We start from the raw sequence: 9430 nt of genomic DNA on the forward strand, positions 1-9430 counted from the left end.
AACAGCAGTATCTAAAAATATAAAGATATAAATTACAGTTCTAGCATTACATACATTAATTCTGGCCTAAGCTGGCAGACTATATCAAAATCTTTAGAGATTTAATGTAACTCCGGGCCGAATTGTGGGCACGAAAGAGTACTTTGTGCGAATGATTCGATACCGCGAACTATATGGCAGATATATGAATGATTGCTACCTGTTTCGCTCGCTATTAATTGTTTTCTTGATGTGGGAAGAGGGCGAGACAGTTCGTGCAAACCCGTTAGATAGGAATAGGAATAAACAAAATCGTCATAACTCTAAATAGCCGTATTGTGATTCAAGCAAGTTTACTCTAGCTCGATACTCCGGCTATTAATAAGTAATATGGTATTTATATTTATCTGAACGATTTTGGTGCAAGCGTCCTTTTGCTACGGCACCGTAGAATTCTCATCTAACTGAAATCGATTTTAGGGGCGAGCACAATACCTCGAGATATCAAAGAAGAATCATGTCATTTAAGTACATGCAGTGTAAGAAAATAGACGCAAAACGAATGCTGTAGGTACACTTTGTTTTATTTTTTATGTAAGTGCGATACCTTTCGAATTTCTTTAATTTCATGTACTTACATAACAAGTGGAGATAATTATTATAATGCCTGACAATTATGGTCTGAACTCATGTTAACGTTAAATTACAAGCACTAATTCACTAATTTGATTATATAATTATCTCGTAAGGTTATTTATGGACCGCACATAAATTGTTTTATTAATCTGGCATTAACAATTTTCAATCAATTTCTGTTCACTTTCGGTTTCTTCGTACCCTTTTTACAAAAAAATCGTTATTATTAATGTCACAATTAGTAATCGTTCACGTATATCAAAATCATCAATCATTTGAAATAAGTAGTATCTATAAATTTAAGTTGTAATTTATTAACATGTGTACCTTCATACATTGATTCATAGTCAACAATATATTTTTAATTATTGTGTATGTCAAAATAAAATATTTATACTAAAATAATCATTTATTTCCTATATAACTAACGAATATATCGCGGTGAATGTATGAGCTCGGACTCAGATGCTTTATGGCCGAGGAAACATGCGGGAATCCATTCAGATGAGAAAGAAAACTAACTAATATAACAAAATGTAACAGCAAAATATTTATAAAACTGGAAAAGCATGCAAATATTGCTGCATATTTTCGTTGCTTTTACTTTTCATAAAAACACGTGACTATATATATATTTCTTTTACCACTTCGAACATAGGGGCGGAATGTGACAATGGTAAGGATACTTTTGTCGACGGCTTAGCTTCACAGGACGGAGAGCCCCTCGTACGAGCCGTTGATAGCGCACGCCTCGCGTCGCAGACCGACATCTCACTAGACGATGCAACTCAATCACTTAATTTCAGTTGCAGCAGTCAATTTTGACGTTAAACCAGATAAACACAAAGCCTATATAATAAAATATATGCCATATTGTCTATTTGACGGTCGCGCGCCTTTAGAATATTAGTAGAATTTGAGAAATAAAGCGTACTAGAGTATTTTTTATATTTGCTGTGAAAAGTACACTCCCTATGTCAACTGACTTTAGCAGCATTATAAAAGCAGCGAACTGTATTGTATTTTTCCCAAGAGAATGCTTTTAGCATTAAGTTCACCCTTTGTATCATTTCAGTAAATAAGGTTAAAAATACGTTTATATAAACGTAGTTATTAATATATCTCTATCTCTCATTTGAACTTTGCCCTAGTTTCTTCCTCCACCGCTAAGCGTCGAGCCACGTGTCCGCTGTGAATATGGATTCGTACATTATGCACTCAATAAAATTACAGAAAAATATCTACCTTCCTAACCTAGACCTTTTCCTGTAATTTTATTGAGTATAAATTATTTTACACGTCGTACATACCTACCATTTTTTCGAAGGAGGCAAGTAAGTACGTTTCGTAGCTACGTTGTATACCTATGTATCGTATTTTCGTGGAGTCAATCGTCGATCTCCCGGCGGCTCTCTCCCTTAATGGACATACACTCAATTAGGTTTTATAGCTCGGGGGTGTTCAATTTGACGCCTAACGGCGACCGCAATGCACCAGGTACTAGCTATTTATTTTTATTGGCAAACAAAGCGAGTGTTTTTATCATTGGATTTCGATATTTAAAATAAGACTTCGTTGGTTACTTAATTTATTTAGTACTAGCAGCCCGTCCCGGCTTCGTTCCGGTAAAATTATAATAAATTATACACCTCCCTCAGGAATCATATTATCTAAGTATTAGTGAACCGTATAAAAATCCGAGTAGTTTATTGCGTTCATATAGACACACAGTCCTTTTTTTTAAATAATATGCAAGAATATATTTTTAATAATAGGACAAAAAAATTAGAAATTATATAAAAGAAGTACGTTGTAAAAAGCATATTACAAGTCTGATGATTATGTGAACGATAATAATGTCTGGCCCAAGCATGGTGCAGTATCCTCATAAGATATGTAATTGATTTATGACATTATTACGTACGTTTTGTACATTTAGCTTTTTATTTATATATATATTTTGTGTGACAATTTTCAATAATTTTATTGGAAATACATATTTTATTTTATTTGTTTATTCAAATTTTGACATTTTTAATAATGATGTAAATTCTTCCTCCTAATTTTAATATATATATAAAACCTATATTTGACGTCCTTGGAGAAAAGGCTGCGGTGAAGTTTGTTGCGCCGCTTCTTCTTCACTTGCGCTTTGGAAGCCGGCAGTAGACTTAGTTTAAGTAATTTTTTTGACGTCAATAAGTGATGTATATCATCCTAAATTGAATAAAGAATTTTGAATTTGAATTGAATTATATATATTTTGAATGAGTACATATATCGTTTCTGATAACAGATTTTTAAGTGGTCTGCCATGGTTTAACAACACTCTATATATATGGTAACAAAAATCATCAGTTTGCGGCGTAGTGTGGGTCACAGCCGCCCATTGTTTTGAGTAACCGTCTCTTAGGCGGGCGTTTCTAATTCGTATGGGACGAAAATCATTCAAAATGTTCACGATTCCATGGTGGATCTCTTTCAAACGTGGCCTGCAGCAGAACACTAGCCACTTAAAGGGTAAAAAAGGTTCAATTTTTCCCGCCCTTTTAATTTTAGTGCCCGGGGTTGTCCGCTCTTCCGCTCCTCTTACGCTACACCACTGCCTATAATATATCCTATAGTATAAGTATTAAAGAGGTATAGTAGTATTGGAATGTAAGTTTCCTTGAGATGGCAATTTATGTTTCGCTATGTTTTCTTACGCCATCCACTAAATGTAATCATGGACTCAGAGCTACATATATACTCGTTTATGGTCTCATGAATAACGATTACTATATATCTTTGGTATTTGCAGTATGTGCAACGCAAACACAAACTTAGGTTAAAAATATAATTAATTATGGGACTTTTAGTTGTAAGGCAAATGAGAATGGGTGACTTAATGTATCATGGAGTCAAAACCGTCCCAAAAATTATATAGTTTGATGACAACTAAATACCCATAATAAATAACAAAATTATATTAAATAATTATTGAATAAAGAAACCTTTAATTATTTTGTTTCGTTATGTAAATGACAAATGCATTTATTTACAATATAAATTTAATTTCTTACCCAGACAACTAGATACCATATTCCAAGACGTATCAGGTGTTGAATTCTGTTCAAACTTCAAAGTAAGTAGCATCTTATAACTTTGTAACAAGAAAATATATTACCGAGAAATGTAACAAAGTTGCGTATCTTGTTTATTAATTTAAACTAAGGTTCGTACTGACCTAGAATCATTAGCGTAGATTGGCAAAGCGAAGCGGTGGTCTAATTGGGTCATCAAGTTAAGTAGTGAATCTTAGAAAGGGCAAATGACAGATATGTTTCAACTGTGCCGCTTAAAATGTATGCAGATGTGGCGTTGTCGTTACGTAGAGAGTAATCTCTTAGCTCGGGCTGACGTGTCTCGGCACCAAGCATGGCTAATTTGCAAACTGCACCGGCACCCAGGGGCTTTTAGCCTGTTTTCCTTCCGCTACTGTTCCGCTGCTCGTTCGTGTAGCTCAGGAGTGTCAACTTTTGCGAACCCATTTTAGAAAACAACATTAAATTCTAAATCCGCATACCATTTGTGAAATTAGCCTACTAGTTGCGGTTAACCTTATAGTGCTGCATATGCACAAAGGTACATATATTTTACCTACTTTGTTGGTACTCCTATAGCAACAAAATATAAACAATCTATTTAGGTACTTGTGTGCAATACCTATATACTTTTTGGGAGGTTTCGAATCGAGAAATCACGTTAATACACTTTCTAATAAAAGTTTTCTAAAATTGACAGGTTTTGCCTGTTATAAATTTTTATATTACGAAATATTAGCAAATTACTATTGTCAACTTATTTTTAGTATGTCATTTTACTTTTTTAATCCATCTTTTTAAGGTTTTTGACATTGCTGGAACAAAATATTGGCGGGAACGTTTAGTCGAGCTATCTGTCGAACGAAATCCGTCGCCGGGACTATAAGAGAGCACTTCAGTTTAATGACCACCACCGCCGCCATTTTGGTAACAAGTCCATTTATTCATTACGTATTAGTTGTTACTTCTATGTTTTCACATGTGCAATGTCATTTGCAGTAAGTGATATTATAGCAAAAAAGTGTAATGTTATATTTACGTGTGTATTGTGATTCAAACTTAGTAACAACGAATGTTTGATAATATGCCGAGAGCATTTTTGTATAGGTAGGATCACGCAATGTATTCCGAAGGTATCCTTACATTATTACACACAAGTCCACTACCGCGTTTGTCTGTCTATTCGTGATAAACTCAAAAACTGTTGCACTGATTTTCATGCGGTTACGGTCACCAATAGATAGTGTGATTTCTGATGAAGGTTTATGGATATAATTTATTTTGTTTTACTCGAGCGAAGTCAGGACGGGCGGCTAGTGTACAATAACGAAGACGTAATTTACTTTACCAAATTTACATAACCGACTATGAATAAGTTTTAAAGTTACCCTTTTTTGTATACAAGAATAAAAAATACTCACACTCTGAAATTAGTTTACGGACGCCTTGTTTGGCACAATTTAAATTTCATACATTAAAATATTATTCATGGATGATTCAATCACAAGAACCGAAGGAAAGGGTGTAAAATATGCATAACGTCCTTGCTGATAGGCTTGCTCAAAATAATATGATTTTAAGTAAGTATATAGGTACTTAATTTCTCCATCCATGTCGATGTACCTACCTATATCATATTAATCAATTCTCTATCCTAACTCAGCATGGAGTTTAGAGTTTTTGGGTGGGTTCCGAATAATCAATAAATCGACGCCATCAGTCAACTGAGTTCAGAAATTAAACTAAACTTATCTGCACCCGGGGCTTCGCTTCCGTGGGAATTTCGGATACGGATACCATATTTGAATGATATTTATTTAATAATTTATATGTTGTAGGAGACGGGTAAGGGATATAAAGCCTTAATAGCAAGTACTCAAAAACTCACGAGCCAAATCTTTAAACTTAGTTTTTTTGAGGTCACAGCCGAAAATGAAAATGGGAAAAGCTAGGATAAGAGAGAGAACAATTTGTTACATCATTATTAGGTATGTCTCGCCTAATAATGATGTAACAAATTGTTACCTGAATACTATGTTACTTGTTTTAGTATTTACCTCTAGAAAACGATTATAATTATTATTGTTGATTGATTATATAACCAGCGTCGCCGCAATGATTGACTCACGAAGCTATTATCACACCTTCCAATGCTTTGATGTGACTCACGTCACATGTCGGACATAAGCCTCAAATGAACGCTCAATAACAGTTTCACGTGATACACAGTATATCGGTAATAATACTATATCATAATATATCGTACTAATATTATAAATGATAAAGCTTGTGAGGATGTATGTTTGTTTTTTACTCTTTCACTCAAAATATAATAGACTGATTGTTATGAAATTTGGTACACGGGTAGAATTCTAATCTGGAATAGGGTACTTTTTATCGCGAAATTCCCATGGGAGCGAAGCCGCGGGGCGCAGCTAGTACTATATATCAATGAATTGATTATTAGTAACTTTGATGAAAATAGTTGGGTAGGTTAGATATAAAATTTTTATGTCTCGTTTTGAGAGGTGAAGAATCTACTTATCGACAAAAGTATGTGGCCCAATGTCTGCTACGTTGCTCATGAATAAATAAATTAGACAAGAAAATTACACGTTGAAATGAATTTTGCTTCCGGGACAGTGTGCTCAAGAAAATCCCAAACATGTAAGATCGAACTGTGATGCGAGTTTTTCAAATACTTAGATTTTAAATTGCCTATATGTAAGTTTCCAGTTTTTATCGCCGGATCAAATATCCTTGCCCATTTGTAAAAAGTAGATAAGTGTTCCATTTCCCTTAGAACACAAGATAAAAAATCCTAAACTAACCTGGCAGAGCTTGTCAGAAAAGTGACTTATTTCCATTATAACTTTCGGAAATGCATCGGATCTGGGAGTTATGGAGCAACTTTGTGTAACCAACCCTGTTTGTGTAAAGTTAGTTGAATTCGGTCACAGTTAGCCATTTCAGCACTCTAGTCCTCAATCGTTACTGGACGAGAGGCTGGCCGAAGAACGCTCTCTGCGTTCAGCAAAATTATCAGTTTCCTAAAACCGTATATTTACTACAGTTTCGTACAATGGTAACATAACTATTATAAATAAACAATATTTCAAGTGTATCCACAATTATTTTGAAGTATATTTAAATGAAAAATGAAATAGGTACTATCGAGGCTACTCCAATTACAGTGATTTACACATAAATAACAGAGTACCTACCTACGATGTAATTCTCAATACTTTTTAACTCTTTCTCTGCCTCTTATCTTAGCGTTATGCCAGTTTCTTCTTCATAGTTTTTGAATTTAGTATGTAATATAAAAAAATACGTCATGTTGTAAGTAATATATAGGTCGTGATCGTAAGAAAATGATGCTTACCAATGAATGCATTTTATAAAATGCTTTACATGGCAACGCTTTACGTTAGTAAGTAAATGCACTTTTATTTATTTAGATAATAATTATATTCAGTCAGTCAGTATTCTGACCCATATTTTACGATTTTTGACTTACTGCACTAAGAAATATAGTACACACTCTTGTGTTTTCATTTACACAACAAAGCAAAAGAATATAAGCAGTCTTAAATCAGTGAGTAAAATTTCTACCTCAGAAATAGGAACTAGGTATGTTGCACCAGTCAGTCAACTTTGACGTTAACTTTAACCTGCGCGCCGCTGACGTTTGGATAAAAAGGCGTACTTTTCATTTTACTGTGTTTAAAGTTAACGTCAAAGTTGACTAGAGTGAGAGACCGGATTAAACACCCAACTCGTTTAATAGCATGCCGTTATGTAATCTCAATGAATAAACAAGAATCCGGTCGCACGTTCGCTTGAGCGAGTTTACTCGAAATTTATTCACATTGATTAAGTTAGTGGTCGAGTTTATTTAATTTTTCAGGGAAAGGGGCGAAATACTTATGATTTAACGATATCTGGTGCACAAATTAGGCAGTTTGTTATCAAGTACCAAAAACCAATTATTCATTAAAACATTAATTTTTTAAATCACCTAAAACCTTTTTCCACATAGAGGATTACATACATAAGTTATTCATTTATTTTCAAATAATGGGGTCTATTTGGCATTATCAAAAAAATTGCAGTAACAAAACTTTTCATGATGATTAGGTAGGCCAGAATGTGTGTGAATTTAATCAATTTTGTAATAATCTATAAAATTTCTGAATGGTAACGATTGCTCTATAATTTTTATTTCAGATAATGTTTGTTTATTTAAACCTGAATAAAAGTTGAAAACTTACAACTGGTACAATGTGAAATAGATCTAGTTTATGACTCAATAATATGGACCGTAACGCTAGTCTCGGATCCCACTTCGTTTCACAATTGAGTCATCTGAGATCCTCTCAGTCGTTTATGAATAATTTGGCTTTGTAGGCAACTAAATATATCTAAGCTTTGCATGTTATTTGTAGTAAATATCCAATTGTCTATTTTTCTAACAGGATGTGAAAGATTTATATAAACGGAATATAAAGAGGTATCTCCCATTTTTAACAAGAAAGTTTAAACAAATGTTAAACTAACTTCAATAAAAACACACAAAACCGTGAAATAAGCAGATTTGATCAATGGGTAGTACTGACGCGATAGATAGTCGAAAAAAGGTAGTCATGTCAGATACCTTCAGCAAAAGAAAGTGACAAACAAACATTGCTAGATCTAAATAGATTTTGAGCCGCCAGCAAATTGCAACCACACTCGGCACCGTCCACTCCACAAATTACAAACTAATCATAGCCCGCCAATTGGGTATCTGAGATAAGGTCATTTCCGAATCCCGACCGCGTTTAATGCCGGACCGTAAATGCCTCCTCGCCAATTAGCTTTTATAGCCCTTGTGGCCTGATAACTACTCTGACTTACTTTATCTCGAGGAGCGGCGTTATGTCCTAGTAAACACTATCGTATCAAGATATCGTGGACAGAAACAATAAAATGATACATTTATTTTGCTTCGTGTTACTTAATATTGGCGTATGATACCGTATTCATAAGTTGGATAATATTAAAGTTTATTATATACAGCGACGTAGGCTTATCGTTGAGTATCGGAATACTTAACGGCTGAGAATGCAACCGGGAATACGCTCAGATGAGAGAGCGAAGATAAGATTATATTACTCCTTTATTACCCGATGATATTGTGAAGTAAGTACATGAAGCGCAGTATTTTTGTTGCGAGTTATTTTTCCTTATAGATGTTAACGAGGCATCTTTAGCAATAAAAATTTAAATTGAGGTTATAGAATGTGCTCTATTGAGAAAATAAACAATTTTATTAATATTTGTATTAGTATATAATATTAGTATAGTAATAATTTTAGAGAGAATCAGAAAAAAAATCAATAAAAAATTCTTACGTGAAATTTATGCAAGTCGAAACCAAGTTAAACAAAGTTTGACGTCCTTGCAAGTTGATCCAATGTACACCATTTGGTAATAATTATGTATCATTTATCAATACATATGATAAAACAGTAGAAAAAAATATATGTACATTACATTTATTTACATAAAAATAAAATTAGGCGATAGAGTGATAGTAATAATCTGAAAAAAAAAACGTAAGAATCTGAAAAAAAAAATTTGCCTGTTTGTTTGTATGCCTATTTGTACACGCTAATCTTCGGAACTACTGAACGGATTCGAATGAAACTTTTTTGTTATATAGCTTTTAAGCCTGGGTAACATAATAT

This window comes from Plodia interpunctella, chromosome 16, assembly GCF_027563975.2.
Source record: "Plodia interpunctella isolate USDA-ARS_2022_Savannah chromosome 16, ilPloInte3.2, whole genome shotgun sequence".
Lineage (NCBI taxonomy): Eukaryota > Metazoa > Arthropoda > Insecta > Lepidoptera > Pyralidae > Plodia > Plodia interpunctella.